The sequence below is a fragment of the Perissodus microlepis genome, chromosome 18 (genome assembly GCF_051167445.1).
Source record: "Perissodus microlepis isolate ML-2025 ecotype Zambia chromosome 18, ASM5116744v1, whole genome shotgun sequence".
NCBI lineage: Eukaryota > Metazoa > Chordata > Actinopteri > Cichliformes > Cichlidae > Perissodus > Perissodus microlepis.
In genome coordinates this window covers 948,484-966,901 of record NC_140478.1, presented here as the reverse complement: position 1 = coordinate 966,901, position 18,418 = coordinate 948,484, and the positions used below count along the sequence as shown (strand labels likewise).

Genomic DNA, 18,418 nt, shown 5'->3' with positions numbered 1-18,418 from the left:
TCCCAGGTATTTAAACCCCAGAGGGGGTTGTCTTTACCAGGGTCGTTGACCAACTATGAAACACATCACATGAGCCAAGGTGTGAAAAAAGGCGTGGGTAATTATCAGCAGAGGTTTCGGGTGAAACCATTATGAGACCTTGACATATGTAGTTTAACGTCTTTACACCGAAATTGAATGGCCTCAATTTGGATCAGACTTTGTGATCTCTAATAGCCCTTTTCCACTAGCACCTACCTAGCTTGGCTTAACTTGACTCAGCTCGATCTTTAGAGTTTCCATTAGGTGATAGTACCTGGTAACAGGTATTTTTTAGTATCTGCCCAATAAGGTTTCCAAGGCAATCTCAAAATGTGACATATACAGATTGCATGACAGGGATTGTGCAGTCAATGGCATCACTCAATGAGTCATGAGAGTGACTCCTTCACAAAATCAAAAACATTAATTTAGAAAGACAAATTGGTGTCACAGATAACATTGAAAGGTTTGGCACACAACACATTTACAAGGCCCCAGAAGAAAAGTGACTTGCCAAAGAATTCCATGAAGCTAAGAGCTTGTGATTTTAAGGGGGCTCGTCCGGGATTTGAACCCGGGACCTCTCGCACCCTAAGCGAGAATCATACGCCTAGACCAACGAACCACAGGAAGCCTGCGCTTAAGTCTGGAACTCTGAAAGGATAGACTTAAATCGGCCTTCAAATTCAAGAAGGAATGTTTTTAAGCCCTCTTCAGTATTCATTTTTGTACTTTCAGGCCTTTGCTACTGACAAGCTCCAACAGGGATGACTCCAGAGGGACTGCACACAGTGAATGAGAAAAAAGGGTTCCCAGTCATCCAGGTCATGGTAGTCTGATGAGCTTTGAAAGAAAGCAGCTGGAATTCTCTAAGTGCCTTGAAGACCTTTCACCTCTCCTCTGAGAACCTTCGTTAGATCTAAAACTAAATGTTGGAGAGTCCCAGGTATTTAAACCCCAGAGGGGGTTGTCTTTACCAGGGTCGTTGACCAACTATGAAACACATCACATGAGCCAAGGTGTGAAAAAAGGCGTGGGTAATAATCAGCAGAGGTTTCGGGTGAAACCATTATGAGACCTTGACATATGTAGTTTAACGTCTTTACACCGAAATTGAATGGCCTCAATTTGGATCAGACTTTGTGATCTCTAATAGCCCTTTTCCACTAGCACCTACCTAGCTTGGCTTAACTTGACTCAGCTCGATCTTTAGAGTTTCCATTAGGTGATAGTACCTGGTAACAGGTATTTTTTAGTATCTGCCCAATAAGGTTTCCAAGGCAATCTCAAAATGTGACATATACAGATTGCATGACAGGGATTGTGCAGTCAATGGCATCACTCAATGAGTCATGAGAGTGACTCCTTCACAAAATCAAAAACATTAATTTAGAAAGACAAACTGGTGTCACAGATCACATTGAAAGGTTTGGCACACAACACATTTACAAGGCCCTAGAAGAAATGTGACTTGCCAAAGAATTCCATGAAGCTAAGAGCTTGTGATTTTAAGGGGGCTCGTCCGGGATTTGAACCCGGGACCTCTCGCACCCTAAGCGAGAATCATACGCCTAGACCAACGAGCCACAGGAAGCCTGCCCTTAAGTCTGGAACTCTGAAAGGATAGATTTAAATCTGCCTTCAAATTCAAGCAGGAATGTTTTTAAGCCCTCTTCAGTATTCATTTTTGTACTTTCAGGCCTTTGCTACTGACAAGCTCCAACAGGGATGACTCCAGAGGGACTGCACACAGTGAATGAGAAAAAAGGGTTCCCAGTCATCCAGGTCATGGTAGTCTGATGAGCTTTGAAAGAAAGCAGCTGGAATTCTCTAAGTGCCTTGAAGACCTTTCACCTCTCCTGTGAGAACCTTCGTTAGATCTAAAACTAAATGTTGGAGAGTCCCAGGTATTTAAACCCCAGAGGGGGTTGTCTTTACCAGGGTCGTTGACCAACTATGAAACACATCACATGAGCCAAGGTGTGAAAAAAGGCGTGGGTAATTATCAGCAGAGGTTTCGGGTGAAACCATTATGAGACCTTGACATATGTAGTTTAACGTCTTTACACCGAAATTGAATGGCCTCAATTTGGATCAGACTTTGTGATCTCTAATAGCCCTTTTCCACTTGCACCTACCTAGCTTGGCTTAACTTGACTCAGCTCGATCTTTAGAGTTTCCATTAGGTGATAGTACCTGGTAACAGGTATTTTTTAGTATCTGCCCAATAAGGTTTCCAAGGCAATCTCAAAATGTGACATATACAGATTGCATGACAGGGATTGTGCAGTCAATGGCATCACTCAATGAGTCATGAGAGTGACTCCTTCACAAAATCAAAAACATTAATTTAGAAAGACAAATTGGTGTCACAGATCACATTGAAAGGTTTGGCACACAACACATTTACAAGGCCCCAGAAGAAATGTGACTTGCCAAAGAATTCCATGAAGCTAAGAGCTTGTGATTTTAAGGGGGCTCGTCCGGGATTTGAACACGGGACCTCTCGCACCCAAAGCGAGAATCATACGCCTAGACCAACGAGCCTCAAAAGACCTGCGCTTAAGTCTGGAACTCTGAAAGGATAGACTTAAATCGGCCTTCAAATTCAAGCAGGAATGTTTTTAAGACCTCTTCAGTATTCATTTTTGTACTTTCAAGCCTTTGCTACTGACAAGCTCCAACAGGGATGACTCCAGAGGGACTGCACACAGTGAATGAGAAAAAAGGGTTCCCAGTCATCCAGGTCATGGTAGTCTGATGAGCTTTGAAAGAAAGCAGCTGGAATTCTCTAAGTGCCTTGAAGACCTTTCACCTCTCCTGTGAGAACCTTCGTTAGATCTAAAACTAAATGTTGGAGAGTCCCAGGTATTTAAACCCCAGAGGGGGTTGTCTTTACCAGGGTCGTTGACCAACTATGAAACACATCACATGAGCCAAGGTGTGAAAAAAGGCGTGGGTAATTATCAGCAGAGATTTCGGGTGAAACCATTATGAGACCTTGACATATGTAGTTTAACGTCTTTACACCGAAATTGAATGGCCTCAATTTCGATCAGACTTTGTGATCTCTAATAGCCCTTTTCCACTAGCACCTACCTAGCTTGGCTTAACTTGACTCAGCTCGATCTTTAGAGTTTCCATTAGGTGATAGTACCTGGTAACAGGTATCTTTTAGTATCTGCCCAATAAGGTTTCCTAGGCAATCTCAAAATGTGACATATACAGATTGCATGACAGGGATTGTGCAGTCAATGGCATCACTCAATGAGTCATGAGAGTGACTCCTTCACAAAATCAAAAACATTAATTTAGAAAGACAAATTGGTGTCACAGATCACATTGAAAGGTTTGGCACACAACACATTTACAATGCCCCAGAAGAAATGTGACTTGCCAAAGAATTCCATGAAGCTAAGAGCTTGTGATTTTAAGGGGGCTCGTCCGGGATTTGAACCAGGGACCTCTCGCACCCAAAGCGAGAATCATACGCCTAGACCAACGAGCCACAAAAGACCTGTGCTTAAGTCTGGAACTCTAAAAGGATAGACTTAAATCGGCCTTCAAATTCAAGCAGGAATGTTTTTAAGCCCTCTTCAGTATTCATTTTTGTACTTTCAAGCCTTTGCTACTGACAAGCTCCAACAGGGATGACTCCAGAGGGACTGCACACAGTGAATGAGAAAAAAGGGTTCCCAGTCATCCAGGTCATGGTAGTCTGATGAGCTTTGAAAGAAAGCAGCTGGAATTCTCTAAGTGCCTTGAAGACCTTTCACCTCTCCTCTGAGAACCTTCGTTAGATCTAAAACTAAATGTTGGAGAGTCCCAGGTATTTAAACCCCAGAGGGGGTTGTCTTTACCAGGGTCGTTGACCAACTATGAAACACATCACATGAGCCAAGGTGTGAAAAAAGGCGTGGGTAATAATCAGCAGAGGTTTCGGGTGAAACCATTATGAGTCCTTGACATATGTAGTTTAACGTCTTTACACCGAAATTGAATGGCCTCAATTTGGATCAGACTTTGTGATCTCTAATAGCCCTTTTCCACTAGCACCTACCTAGCTTGGCTTAACTTGACTCAGCTCGATCTTTAGAGTTTCCATTAGGTGATAGTACCTGGTAACAGGTATTTTTTAGTATCTGCCCAATAAGGTTTCCAAGGCAATCTCAAAATGTGACATATACAGATTGCATGACAGGGATTGTGCAGTCAATGGCATCACTCAATGAGTCATGAGAGTGACTCCTTCACAAAATCAAAAACATTAATTTAGAAAGACAAATTGGTGTCAGAGATCACATTGAAAGGTTTGGCACACAACACATTTACAATGCCCTAGAAGAAATGTGACTTGCCAAAGAATTCCATGAAGCTAAGAGCTTGTGATTTTAAGGGGGCTCGTCCGGGATTTGAACCCGGGACCTCTCGCACCCAAAGCGAGAATCATACGCCTAGACCAACGAGCCACGAAAGACCTGCGCTTAAGTCTGGATCTCTGAAAGGATAGACTTAAATCTGCCTTCAAATTCAAGCAGGAATGTTTTTAAGCCCTCTTCAGTATTCATTTTTGTACTTTCAAGCCTTTGCTACTGACAAGCTCCAACAGGGATGACTCCAGAGGGACTGCACACAGTGAATGAGAAAAAAGGGTTCCCAGTCATCCAGGTCATGGTAGTCTGATGAGCTTTGAAAGAAAGCAGCTGGAATTCTCTAAGTTCCTTGAAGACCTTTCACCTCTCCTCTGAGAACCTTCGTTAGATCTAAAACTAAATGTTGGAGAGTCCCAGGTATTTAAACCCCAGAGGGGGTTGTCTTTACCAGGGTTGTTTACCAACTATGAAACACATCACATGAGCCAAGGTGTGAAAAAAGGCGTGGGTAATTATCAGCAGAGGTTTCGGGTGAAACCATTATGAGACTTTGACATATGTAGTTTAACGTCTTTACACCGAAATTGAATGGCCTCAATTTCGATCAGACTTTGTGATCTCTAATAACCCTTTTCCACTAGCACCTACCTAGCTTGGCTTAACTTGACTCAGCTCGATCTTTAGAGTTTCCATTAGGTGATAGTACCTGGTAACAGGTATTTTTTAGTATCTGCCCAGTAAGGTTTCCAAGGCAATCTCAAAATGTGACATATACAGATTGCATGACAAGGATTGTGCAGTCAATGGCATCACTCAATGAGTCATGAGAGTGACTCCTTCACAAAATCAAAAACGTTATTTTAGAAAGACAAATTGGTGTCACAGATCACATTGAAAGGTTTGGCACAAAACACACTTACAATGCCCCACAAGCAATGTGGCTTGCCAAAGAATTCCATGGAGCTAAGAGCTTGTTATTTTAAGGGGGCTCGTCCGGGATTTGAACCCGGGACCTCTCGCACCCTAAGCGAGAATCATACGCCTAGACCAACGAGCCACAGGAAGCCTGCCCTTAAGTCTGGAACTCTGAAAGGATAGATTTAAATCTGCCTTCAAATTCAAGCAGGAATGTTTTTAAGCCCTCTTCAGTATTCATTTTTGTACTTTCAGGCCTTTGCTACTGACAAGCTCCAACAGGGATGACTCCAGAGGGACTGCACACAGTGAATGAGAAAAAAGGGTTCCCAGTCATCCAGGTCATGGTAGTCTGATGAGCTTTGAAAGAAAGCAGCTGGAATTCTCTAAGTGCCTTGAAGACCTTTCACCTCTCCTGTGAGAACCTTCGTTAGATCTAAAACTAAATGTTGGAGAGTCCCAGGTATTTAAACCCCAGAGGGGGTTGTCTTTACCAGGGTCGTTGACCAACTATGAAACACATCACATGAGCCAAGGTGTGAAAAAAGGCGTGGGTAATAATCAGCAGAGGTTTCGGGTGAAACCATTATGAGTCCTTGACATATGTAGTTTAACGTCTTTACACCGAAATTGAATGGCCTCAATTTGGATCAGACTTTGTGATCTCTAATAGCCCTTTTCCACTAGCACCTACCTAGCTTGGCTTAACTTGACTCAGCTCGATCTTTAGAGTTTCCATTAGGTGATAGTACCTGGTAACAGGTATTTTTTAGTATCTGCCCAATAAGGTTTCCAAGGCAATCTCAAAATGTGACATATACAGATTGCATGACAGGGATTGTGCAGTCAATGGCATCACTCAATGAGTCATGAGAGTGACTCCTTCACAAAATCAAAAACATTAATTTAGAAAGACAAATTGGTGTCAGAGATCACATTGAAAGGTTTGGCACACAACACATTTACAATGCCCTAGAAGAAATGTGACTTGCCAAAGAATTCCATGAAGCTAAGAGCTTGTGATTTTAAGGGGGCTCGTCCGGGATTTGAACCCGGGACCTCTCGCACCCAAAGCGAGAATCATACGCCTAGACCAACGAGCCACGAAAGACCTGCGCTTAAGTCTGGATCTCTGAAAGGATAGACTTAAATCTGCCTTCAAATTCAAGCAGGAATGTTTTTAAGCCCTCTTCAGTATTCATTTTTGTACTTTCAAGCCTTTGCTACTGACAAGCTCCAACAGGGATGACTCCAGAGGGACTGCACACAGTGAATGAGAAAAAAGGGTTCCCAGTCATCCAGGTCATGGTAGTCTGATGAGCTTTGAAAGAAAGCAGCTGGAATTCTCTAAGTTCCTTGAAGACCTTTCACCTCTCCTCTGAGAACCTTCGTTAGATCTAAAACTAAATGTTGGAGAGTCCCAGGTATTTAAACCCCAGAGGGGGTTGTCTTTACCAGGGTTGTTTACCAACTATGAAACACATCACATGAGCCAAGGTGTGAAAAAAGGCGTGGGTAATTATCAGCAGAGGTTTCGGGTGAAACCATTATGAGACTTTGACATATGTAGTTTAACGTCTTTACACCGAAATTGAATGGCCTCAATTTCGATCAGACTTTGTGATCTCTAATAACCCTTTTCCACTAGCACCTACCTAGCTTGGCTTAACTTGACTCAGCTCGATCTTTAGAGTTTCCATTAGGTGATAGTACCTGGTAACAGGTATTTTTTAGTATCTGCCCAGTAAGGTTTCCAAGGCAATCTCAAAATGTGACATATACAGATTGCATGACAAGGATTGTGCAGTCAATGGCATCACTCAATGAGTCATGAGAGTGACTCCTTCACAAAATCAAAAACGTTATTTTAGAAAGACAAATTGGTGTCACAGATCACATTGAAAGGTTTGGCACAAAACACACTTACAATGCCCCACAAGCAATGTGGCTTGCCAAAGAATTCCATGGAGCTAAGAGCTTGTTATTTTAAGGGGGCTCGTCCGGGATTTGAACCCGGGACCTCTCGCACCCTAAGCGAGAATCATACGCCTAGACCAACGAGCCACAGGAAGCCTGCCCTTAAGTCTGGAACTCTGAAAGGATAGATTTAAATCTGCCTTCAAATTCAAGCAGGAATGTTTTTAAGCCCTCTTCAGTATTCATTTTTGTACTTTCAGGCCTTTGCTACTGACAAGCTCCAACAGGGATGACTCCAGAGGGACTGCACACAGTGAATGAGAAAAAAGGGTTCCCAGTCATCCAGGTCATGGTAGTCTGATGAGCTTTGAAAGAAAGCAGCTGGAATTCTCTAAGTGCCTTGAAGACCTTTCACCTCTCCTGTGAGAACCTTCGTTAGATCTAAAACTAAATGTTGGAGAGTCCCAGGTATTTAAACCCCAGAGGGGGTTGTCTTTACCAGGGTCGTTGACCAACTATGAAACACATCACATGAGCCAAGGTGTGAAAAAAGGCGTGGGTAATTATCAGCAGAGGTTTCGGGTGAAACCATTATGAGACCTTGACATATGTAGTTTAACGTCTTTACACCGAAATTGAATGGCCTCAATTTGGATCAGACTTTGTGATCTCTAATAGCCCTTTTCCACTAGCACCTACCTAGCTTGGCTTAACTTGACTCAGCTCGATCTTTAGAGTTTCCATTAGGTGATAGTACCTGGTATCAGGTATTTTTTAGTATCTGCCCAATAAGGTTTCCAAGGCAATCTCAAAATGTGACATATACAGATTGCATGACAGGGATTGTGCAGTCAATGGCATCACTCAATGAGTCATGAGAGTGACTCCTTCACAAAATCAAAAACATTAATTTAGAAAGACAAATTGGTGTCACAGATCACATTGAAAGGTTTGGCACACAACACATTTACAATGCCCCAGAAGCAATGTGACTTGCCAAAGAATTCCATGAAGCTAAGAGCTTGTGATTTTAAGGGGGCTCGTCCGAGATTTGAACACGGGACCTCTCGCACCCAAAGCGAGAATCATACGCCTAGACCAACGAGCCTCAAAAGACCTGCGCTTAAGTCTGGAACTCTGAAAGGATAGACTTAAATCTTCCTTCAAATTCAAGCAGGAATGTTTTTAAGACCTCTTCAGTATTCATTTTTGTACTTTCAAGCCTTTGCTACTGACAAGCTCCAACAGGGATGACTCCAGAGGGACTGCACACAGTGAATGAGAAAAAAGGGTTCCCAGTCATCCAGGTCATGGTAGTCTGATGAGCTTTGAAAGAAAGCAGCTGGAATTCTCTAAGTGCCTTGAAGACCTTTCACCTCTCCTCTGAGAACCTTCGTTAGATCTAAAACTAAATGTTGGAGAGTCCCAGGTATTTAAACCCCAGAGGGGGTTGTCTTTACCAGGGTCGTTGACCAACTATGAAACACATCACATGAGCCAAGGTGTGAAAAAAGGCGTGGGTAATTATCAGCAGAGGTTTCGGGTGAAACCATTATGAGACCTTGACATATGTAGTTTAACGTCTTTACACCGAAATTGAATGGCCTCAATTTGGATCAGACTTTGTGATCTCTAATAGCCCTTTTCCACTAGCACCTACCTAGCTTGGCTTAACTTGACTCAGCTCGATCTTTAGAGTTTCCATTAGGTGATAGTACCTGGTAACAGGTATTTTTTAGTATCTGCCCAATAAGGTTTCCAAGGCAATCTCAAAATGTGACATATACAGATTGCATGACAGGGATTGTGCAGTCAATGGCATCACTCAATGAGTCATGAGAGTGACTCCTTCACAAAATCAGAAACATTAATTTAGAAAGACAAATTGGTGTCACAGATCACATTGAAAGGTTTGGCACACAACACATTTACAAGGCCCCAGAAGAAATGTGACTTGCCAAAGAATTCCATGAAGCTAAGAGCTTGTGATTTTAAGGGGGCTCGTCCGGGATTTGAACCCAGGACCTCTCGCACCCAAAGCGAGAATCATACGCCTAGACCAACGAACCACAGGAAGCCTGGGCTTAAGTCTGGAACTCTAAAAGGATAGACTTTAATTGGCCTTCAAATTCAAGCAGGAATGTTTTTAAGCCCTCTTCAGTATTCATTTTTGTACTTTCAGGCCTTTGCTACTGACAAGCTCCAACAGGGATGACTCCAGAGGGACTGCACACAGTGAATGAGAAAAAAGGGTTCCCAGTCATCCAGGTCATGGTAGTCTGATGAGCTTTGAAAGAAAGCAGCTGGAATTCTCTAAGTGCCTTGAAGACCTTTCACCTCTCCTGTGAGAACCTTCGTTAGATCTAAAACTAAATGTTGGAGAGTCCCAGGTATTTAAACCGCAGAGGGGGTTGTCTTTACCAGGGTCGTTGACCAACTATGAAACACATCACATGAGCCAAGGTGTGAAAAAAGGCGTGGGTAATTATCAGCAGAGGTTTCGGGTGAAACCATTATGAGACCTTGACATATGTAGTTTAACGTCTTTACACCGAAATTGAATGGCCTCAATTTGGATCAGACTTTGTGATCTCTAATAGCCCTTTTCCACTAGCACCTACCTAGCTTGGCTTAACTTGACTCAGCTCGATCTTTAGAGTTTCCATTAGGTGATAGTACCTGGTAACAGGTATTTTTTAGTATCTGCCCAATAAGGTTTCCAAGGCAATCTCAAAATGTGACATATACAGATTGCATGACAGGGATTGTGCAGTCAATGGCATCACTCAATGAGTCATGAGAGTGACTCCTTCACAAAATCAAAAACATTAATTTAGAAAGACAAATTGGTGTCACAGATCACATTGAAAGGTTTGGCACACAACACATTTACAATGCCCCAGAAGCAATGTGACTTGCCAAAGAATTCCATGAAGCTAAGAGCTTGTGATTTTAAGGGGGCTCGTCCGAGATTTGAACACGGGACCTCTCGCACCCAAAGCGAGAATCATACGCCTAGACCAACGAGCCTCAAAAGACCTGCGCTTAAGTCTGGAACTCTGAAAGGATAGACTTAAATCTGCCTTCAAATTCAAGCAGGAATGTTTTTAAGACCTCTTCAGTATTCATTTTTGTACTTTCAAGCCTTTGCTACTGACAAGCTCCAACAGGGATGACTCCAGAGGGACTGCACACAGTGAATGAGAAAAAAGGGTTCCCAGTCATCCAGGTCATGGTAGTCTGATGAGCTTTGAAAGAAAGCAGCTGGAATTCTCTAAGTGCCTTGAAGACCTTTCACCTCTCCTCTGAGAACCTTCGTTAGATCTAAAACTAAATGTTGGAGAGTCCCAGGTATTTAAACCCCAGAGGGGGTTGTCTTTACCAGGGTCGTTGACCAACTATGAAACACATCACATGAGCCAAGGTGTGAAAAAAGGCGTGGGTAATTATCAGCAGAGGTTTCGGGTGAAACCATTATGAGACCTTGACATATGTAGTTTAACGTCTTTACACCGAAATTGAATGGCCTCAATTTGGATCAGACTTTGTGATCTCTAATAGCCCTTTTCCACTAGCACCTACCTAGCTTGGCTTAACTTGACTCAGCTCGATCTTTAGAGTTTCCATTAGGTGATAGTACCTGGTAACAGGTATTTTTTAGTATCTGCCCAATAAGGTTTCCAAGGCAATCTCAAAATGTGACATATACAGATTGCATGACAGGGATTGTGCAGTCAATGGCATCACTCAATGAGTCATGAGAGTGACTCCTTCACAAAATATAAAAAAAAATTAATTTAGAAAGACAAATTGGTGTCACAGATCACATTGAAAGGTTTGGCACACAACACATTTACAATGCCCTAGAAGAAATGTGACTTGCCAAAGAATTCCATGAAGCTAAGAGCTTGTGATTTTAAGGGGGCTCGTCCGGGATTTGAACACGGGACCTCTCGCACCCAAAGCGAGAATCATACGCCTAGACCAACGAGCCTCAAAAGACCTGCGCTTAAGTCTGGAACTCTGAAAGGATAGACTTAAATCTGCCTTCAAATTCAAGCAGGAATGTTTTTAAGACCTCTTCAGTATTCATTTTTGTACTTTCAAGCCTTTGCTACTGACAAGCTCCAACAGGGATGACTCCAGAGGGACTGCACACAGTGAATGAGAAAAAAGGGTTCCCAGTCATCCAGGTCATGGTAGTCTGATGAGCTTTGAAAGAAAGCAGCTGGAATTCTCTAAGTGCCTTGAAGACCTTTCACCTCTCCTCTGAGAACCTTCGTTAGATCTAAAACTAAATGTTGGAGAGTCCCAGGTATTTAAACCCCAGAGGGGGTTGTCTTTACCAGGGTCGTTGACCAACTATGAAACACATCACATGAGCCAAGGTGTGAAAAAAGGCGTGGGTAATTATCAGCAGAGGTTTCGGGTGAAACCATTATGAGACCTTGACATATGTAGTTTAACGTCTTTACACCGAAATTGAATGGCCTCAATTTCGATCAGACTTTGTGATCTCTAATAGCCCTTTTCCACTAGCACCTACCTAGCTTGGCTTAACTTGACTCAGCTCGATCTTTAGAGTTTCCATTAGGTGATAGTACCTGGTAACAGGTATTTTTTAGTATCTGCCCAATAAGGTTTCCAAGGCAATCTCAAAATGTGACATATACAGATTGCATGACAGGGATTGTGCAGTCAATGGCATCACTCAATGAGTCATGAGAGTGACTCCTTCACAAAATATAAAAAAACATTAATTTAGAAAGACAAATTGGTGTCACAGATCACATTGAAAGGTTTGGCACACAACACATTTACAATGCCCTAGAAGAAATGTGACTTGCCAAAGAACTCCATGAAGCTAAGAGCTTGTGATTTTAAGGGGGCTCGTCCGGGATTTGAACCCGGGACCTCTCGCACCCAAAGCGAGAATCATACGCCTAGACCAACGAGCATCAGAAGACCTGCGCTTAAGTCTGGATCTCTGAAAGGATAGACTTAAATCTGCCTTCAAATTCAAGCAGGAATGTTTTTAAGCCCTCTTCAGTATTCATTTTTGTACTTTCAAGCCTTTGCTACTGACAAGCTCCAACAGGGATGACTCCAGAGGGACTGCACACAGTGAATGAGAAAAAAGGGTTCCCAGTAAACCAGGTCATGGTAGTCTGATGAGCTTTGAAAGAAAGCAGCTGGAATTCTCTAAGTTCCTTGAAGACCTTTCACCTCTCCTCTGAGAACCTTCGTTAGATCTAAAACTAAATGTTGGAGAGTCCCAGGTATTTAAACCCCAGAGGGGGTTGTCTTTACCAGGGTCGTTGACCAACTATGAAACACATCACATGAGCCAAGGTGTGAAAAAAGGCGTGGGTAATTATCAGCAGAGGTTTCGGGTGAAACCATTATGAGACCTTGACATATGTAGTTTAACGTCTTTACACCGAAATTGAATGGCCTCAATTTCGATCAGACTTTGTGATCCATAATAGCCCTTTTACACTTGCACCTACCTAGCTTGGCTTAACTTGACTCAGCTCGATCTTTAGAGTTTCCATTAGGTGATAGTACCTGGTAACAGGTATTTTTTAGTATCTGCCCAATAAGGTTTCCAAGGCAATCTCACAATGTGACATATACAGATTGCATGACAGGGATTGTGCAGTCAATGGCATCACTCAATGAGTCATGAGAGTGACTCCTTCACAAAATATAAAAAAACATTAATTTAGAAAGACAAATTGGTGTCACAGATCACATTGAAAGGTTTGGCACACAACTCATTTACAATGCCCTAGAAGAAATGTGACTTGCCAAAGAACTCCATGAAGCTAAGAGCTTGTGATTTTAAGGGGGCTCGTCCGGGATTTGAACCCGGGACCTCTCGCACCCAAAGCGAGAATCATACGCCTAGACCAACGAGCCACAAAAGACCTGCGCTTAAGTCTGGATCTCTGAAAGGATAGACTTAAATCTGCCTTCAAATTCAAGCAGGAATGTTTTTAAGCCCTCTTCAGTATTCATTTTTGTACTTTCAAGCCTTTGCTACTGACAAGCTCCAACAGGGATGACTCCAGAGGGACTGCACACAGTGAATGAGAAAAAAGGGTTCCCAGTCATCCAGGTCATGGTAGTCTGATGAGCTTTGAAAGAAAGCAGCTGGAATTCTCTAAGTTCCTTGAAGACCTTTCACCTCTCCTCTGAGAACCTTCGTTAGATCTAAAACTAAATGTTGGAGAGTCCCAGGTATTTAAACCCCAGAGGGGGTTGTCTTTACCAGGGTCGTTGACCAACTATGAAACACATCACATGAGCCAAGGTGTGAAAAAAGGCGTGGGTAATTATCAGCAGAGGTTTCGGGTGAAACCATTATGAGACCTTGACATATGTAGTTTAACGTCTTTACACCGAAATTGAATGGCCTCAATTTCGATCAGACTTTGTGATCCATAATAGCCCTTTTACACTTGCACCTACCTAGCTTGGCTTAACTTGACTCAGCTCGATCTTTAGAGTTTCCATTAGGTGATAGTACCTGGTAACAGGTATCTTTTAGTACCTGCCCAGTAAGGTTTCCACGGCAATCTCACAATGTGACATATACAGATTGCATGACAGGGATTGTGCAGTCAATGGCATCACTCAATGAGTCATGAGAGTGACTCCTTCACAAAATCAAAAACGTTATTTTAGAAAAAAAAATTGGTGTCACAGATCACATTGAACGGTTTGGCAAAAAGCACATTTACAATGGCCCAGAAGCAATGTGACTTGCCAAAGAATTCCATGAAGCTAAGAGCTTGTGATTTTAAGGGGGCTCGTCCGGGATTTGAACCCAGGACCTCTCGCACCCAAAGCGAGAATCATACGCCTAGACCAACGAGCCAGAAAAGACCTGCACTTAAGTCTGGATCTCTGAAAGGATAGACTTAAATCTGCCTTCAAATTCAAGCAGGAATGTTTTTAAGCCCTCTTCAGTATTCATTTTTGTACTTTCAGGCCTTTGCTACTGACAAGCTCCAACAGGGATGACTCCAGAGGGACTGCACACAGTGAATGAGAAAAAAGGGTTCCCAGTCATCCAGGTCATGGTAGTCTGATGAGCTTTGAAAGAAAGCAGCTGGAATTCTCTAAGTGCCTTGAAGACCTTTCACCTCTCCTGTGAGAACCTTCGTTAGATCTAAAACTAAATGTTGGAGAGTCCCAGGTATTTAAACCCCAGAGGGGGTTGTCTTTACCAGGGTCGTTGACCAACTATGAAACACATCACATGAGCCAAGGTGTGAAAAAAGGCGTGGGTAATTATCAGCAGAGGTTTCGGGTGAAACCATTATGAGACCTTGACATATGTAGTTTAACGTCTTTACACCGAAATTGAATGGCCTCAATTTGGATCAGACTTTGTGATCTCTAATAGCCCTTTTCCACTAGCACCTACCTAGCTTGGCTTAACTTGACTCAGCTCGATCTTTAGAGTTTCCATTAGGTGATAGTACCTGGTAACAGGTATTTTTTAGTATCTGCCCAATAAGGTTTCCAAGGCAATCTCAAAATGTGACATATACAGATTGCATGACAGGGATTGTGCAGTCAATGGCATCACTCAATGAGTCATGAGAGTGACTCCTTCACAAAATCAAAAACATTAATTTAGAAAGACAAATTGGTGTCACAGATCACATTGAAAGGTTTGGCACACAACACATTTACAATGCCCCAGAAGCAATGTGACTTGCCAAAGAATTCCATGAAGCTAAGAGCTTGTGATTTTAAGGGGGCTCGTCCGAGATTTGAACACGGGACCTCTCGCACCCAAAGCGAGTATCATACGCCTAGACCAACGAGCCTCAAAAGACCTGCGCTTAAGTCTGGAACTCTGAAAGGATAGACTTAAATCTGCCTTCAAATTCAAGCAGGAATGTTTTTAAGACCTCTTCAGTATTCATTTTTGTACTTTCAAGCCTTTGCTACTGACAAGCTCCAACAGGGATGACTCCAGAGGGACTGCACACAGTGAATGAGAAAAAAGGGTTCCCAGTCATCCAGGTCATGGTAGTCTGATGAGCTTTGAAAGAAAGCAGCTGGAATTCTCTAAGTGCCTTGAAGACCTTTCACCTCTCCTCTGAGAACCTTCGTTAGATCTAAAACTAAATGTTGGAGAGTCCCAGGTATTTAAACCCCAGAGGGGGTTGTCTTTACCAGGGTCGTTGACCAACTATGAAACACATCACATGAGCCAAGGTGTGAAAAAAGGCGTGGGTAATTATCAGCAGAGGTTTCGGGTGAAACCATTATGAGACCTTGACATATGTAGTTTAACGTCTTTACACCGAAATTGAATGGCCTCAATTTGGATCAGACTTTGTGATCTCTAATAGCCCTTTTCCACTAGCACCTACCTAGCTTGGCTTAACTTGACTCAGCTCGATCTTTAGAGTTTCCATTAGGTGATAGTACCTGGTAACAGGTATTTTTTAGTATCTGCCCAATAAGGTTTCCAAGGCAATCTCAAAATGTGACATATACAGATTGCATGAGAGGGATTGTGCAGTCAATGGCATCACTCAATGAGTCATGAGAGTGACTCCTTCACAAAATCAAAAACATTAATTTAGAAAGACAAATTGGTGTCACAGATCACATTGAAAGGTTTGGCACACAACACATTTACAAGGCCCCAGAAGAAATGTGACTTGCCAAAGAATTCCATGAAGCTAAGAGCTTGTGATTTTAAGGGGGCTCGTCCGGGATTTGAACCCGGGACCTCTCGCACCCAAAGCGAGAATCATACGCCTAGACCAACGAACCACAGGAAGCCTGGGCTTAAGTCTGGAACTCTAAAAGGATAGACTTAAATTGGCCTTCAAATTCAAGCAGGAATGTTTTTAAGCCCTCTTCAGTATTCATTTTTGTACTTTCAGGCCTTTGCTACTGACAAGCTCCAACAGGGATGACTCCAGAGGGACTGCACACAGTGAATGAGAAAAAAGGGTTCCCAGTCATCCAGGTCATGGTAGTCTGATGAGCTTTGAAAGAAAGCAGCTGGAATTCTCTACGTTCCTTGAAGACCTTTCACCTCTCCTCTGAGAACCTTCGTTAGATCTAAAACTAAATGTTGGAGAGTCCCAGGTATTTAAACCCCAGAGGGGGTTGTCTTTACCAGGGTCGTTGACCAACTATGAAACACATCACATGAGCCAAGGTGTGAAAAAAGGCGTGGGTAATTATCAGCAGAGGTTTCGGGTGAAACCATTATGAGACCTTGACATATGTAGTTTAACGTCTTTACACCGAAATTGAATGGCCTCAATTTCGATCAGACTTTGTGATCCATAATAGCCCTTTTACACTTGCACCTACCTAGCTTGGCTTAACTTGACTCAGCTCGATCTTTAGAGTTTCCATTAGGTGATAGTACCTGGTAACAGGTATCTTTTAGTACCTGCCCAGTAAGGTTTCCACGGCAATCTCACAATGTGTAATATACAGATTGCATGACAGGGATTGTGCAGTCAATGGCATCACTCAATGAGTCATGAGAGTGACTCCTTCACAAAATCAAAAACGTTATTTTAGAAAAAAAAATTGGTGTCACAGATCACATTGAACGGTTTGGCAAAAAGCACATTTACAATGGCCCAGAAGCAATGTGACTTGCCAAAGAATTCCATGAAGCTAAGAGCTTGTGATTTTAAGGGGGCTCGTCCGGGATTTGAACCCAGGACCTCTCGCACCCTAAGCGAGAATCATACGCCTAGACCAACGAGCCAGAAAAGACCTGCGCTTAAGTCTGGAACTCTGAAAGGATAGACTTAAATCGGCCTTCAAATTCAAGCAGGAATGTTTTTAAGCCCTCTTCAGTATTCATTTTTGTACTTTCAGGCCTTTGCTACTGACAAGCTCCAACAGGGATGACTCCAGAGGGACTGCACACAGTGAATGAGAAAAAAGGGTTCCCAGTCATCCAGGTCATGGTAGTCTGATGAGCTTTGAAAGAAAGCAGCTGGAATTCTCTAAGTGCTTTGAAGACCTTTCACCTCTCCTCTGAGAACCTTCGTTAGATTTAAAACTAAATGTTGGAGAGTCCCAGGTATTTAAACCCCAGAGGGGGTTGTCTTTACCAGGGTTGTTTACCAACTATGAAACACATCACATGAGCCAAGGTGTGAAAAAAGGCGTGGGTAATTATCAGCAGAGGTTTCGGGTGAAACCATTATGAGACCTTGACATATGTAGTTTAACGTCTTTACACCGAAATTGAATGGCCTCAATTTGGATCAGACTTTGTGATCTCTAATAGCCCTTTTCCACTAGCACCTACCTAGCTTGGCTTAACTTGACTCAGCTCGATCTTTAGAGTTTCCATTAGGTGATAGTACCTGGTAACAGGTATTTTTTAGTATCTGCCCAATAAGGTTTCCAAGGCAATCTCAAAATGTGACATATACAGATTGCATGACAGGGATTGTGCAGTCAATGGCATCACTCAATGAGTCATGAGAGTGACTCCTTCACAAAATCAAAAACATTAATTTAGAAAGACAAATTGGTGTCACAGATCACATTGAAAGGTTTGGCACACAACACATTTACAATGCCCCAGAAGCAATGTGACTTGCCAAAGAATTCCATGAAGCTAAGAGCTTGTGATTTTAAGGGGGCTCGTCCGAGATTTGAACACGGGACCTCTCGCACCCAAAGCGAGTATCATACGCCTAGACCAACGAGCCTCAAAAGACCTGCGCTTAAGTCTGGAACTCTGAAAGGATAGACTTAAATCTGCCTTCAAATTCAAGCAGGAATGTTTTTAAGACCTCTTCAGTATTCATTTTTGTACTTTCAAGCCTTTGCTACTGACAAGCTCCAACAGGGATGACTCCAGAGGGACTGCACACAGTGAATGAGAAAAAAGGGTTCCCAGTCATCCAGGTCATGGTAGTCTGATGAGCTTTGAAAGAAAGCAGCTGGAATTCTCTAAGTGCCTTGAAGACCTTTCACCTCTCCTCTGAGAACCTTCGTTAGATCTAAAACTAAATGTTGGAGAGTCCCAGGTATTTAAACCCCAGAGGGGGTTGTCTTTACCAGGGTCGTTGACCAACTATGAAACACATCACATGAGCCAAGGTGTGAAAAAAGGCGTGGGTAATTATCAGCAGAGGTTTCGGGTGAAACCATTATGAGACCTTGACATATGT

At 42.7% G+C, this 18,418-nt stretch overlaps 10 non-coding genes across 10 annotated transcripts; all 10 read right to left on the bottom strand.

Moving 5' to 3' along the window:
• Positions 1–574: 574 nt before the first annotated feature.
• Positions 575–646, bottom strand: trnap-agg (transfer RNA proline (anticodon AGG)). Its single transcript has one exon. It is a non-coding gene; the product is annotated as a tRNA-Pro (tRNA).
• Positions 647–1,535: 889 nt separating this feature from the next.
• On the bottom strand, positions 1,536–1,607 carry trnap-agg (transfer RNA proline (anticodon AGG)). The gene has a single exon. It is a non-coding gene; the product is annotated as a tRNA-Pro (tRNA).
• Positions 1,608–4,418: 2,811 nt separating this feature from the next.
• trnap-ugg (transfer RNA proline (anticodon UGG)) lies at positions 4,419–4,490 on the bottom strand. Its single transcript has one exon. It is a non-coding gene; the product is annotated as a tRNA-Pro (tRNA).
• Positions 4,491–5,379: 889 nt separating this feature from the next.
• trnap-agg (transfer RNA proline (anticodon AGG)) lies at positions 5,380–5,451 on the bottom strand. The gene has a single exon. It is a non-coding gene; the product is annotated as a tRNA-Pro (tRNA).
• An 889-nt stretch (positions 5,452–6,340) lies between these two features.
• Positions 6,341–6,412, bottom strand: trnap-ugg (transfer RNA proline (anticodon UGG)). Its single transcript has one exon. It is a non-coding gene; the product is annotated as a tRNA-Pro (tRNA).
• Positions 6,413–7,301: 889 nt separating this feature from the next.
• Positions 7,302–7,373, bottom strand: trnap-agg (transfer RNA proline (anticodon AGG)). Its single transcript has one exon. It is a non-coding gene; the product is annotated as a tRNA-Pro (tRNA).
• A 5,703-nt stretch (positions 7,374–13,076) lies between these two features.
• trnap-ugg (transfer RNA proline (anticodon UGG)) lies at positions 13,077–13,148 on the bottom strand. The gene has a single exon. It is a non-coding gene; the product is annotated as a tRNA-Pro (tRNA).
• Positions 13,149–14,037: 889 nt separating this feature from the next.
• trnap-ugg (transfer RNA proline (anticodon UGG)) lies at positions 14,038–14,109 on the bottom strand. The gene has a single exon. It is a non-coding gene; the product is annotated as a tRNA-Pro (tRNA).
• A 1,850-nt stretch (positions 14,110–15,959) lies between these two features.
• trnap-ugg (transfer RNA proline (anticodon UGG)) lies at positions 15,960–16,031 on the bottom strand. Its single transcript has one exon. It is a non-coding gene; the product is annotated as a tRNA-Pro (tRNA).
• An 889-nt stretch (positions 16,032–16,920) lies between these two features.
• trnap-agg (transfer RNA proline (anticodon AGG)) lies at positions 16,921–16,992 on the bottom strand. The gene has a single exon. It is a non-coding gene; the product is annotated as a tRNA-Pro (tRNA).
• Positions 16,993–18,418: the final 1,426 nt, after the last annotated feature.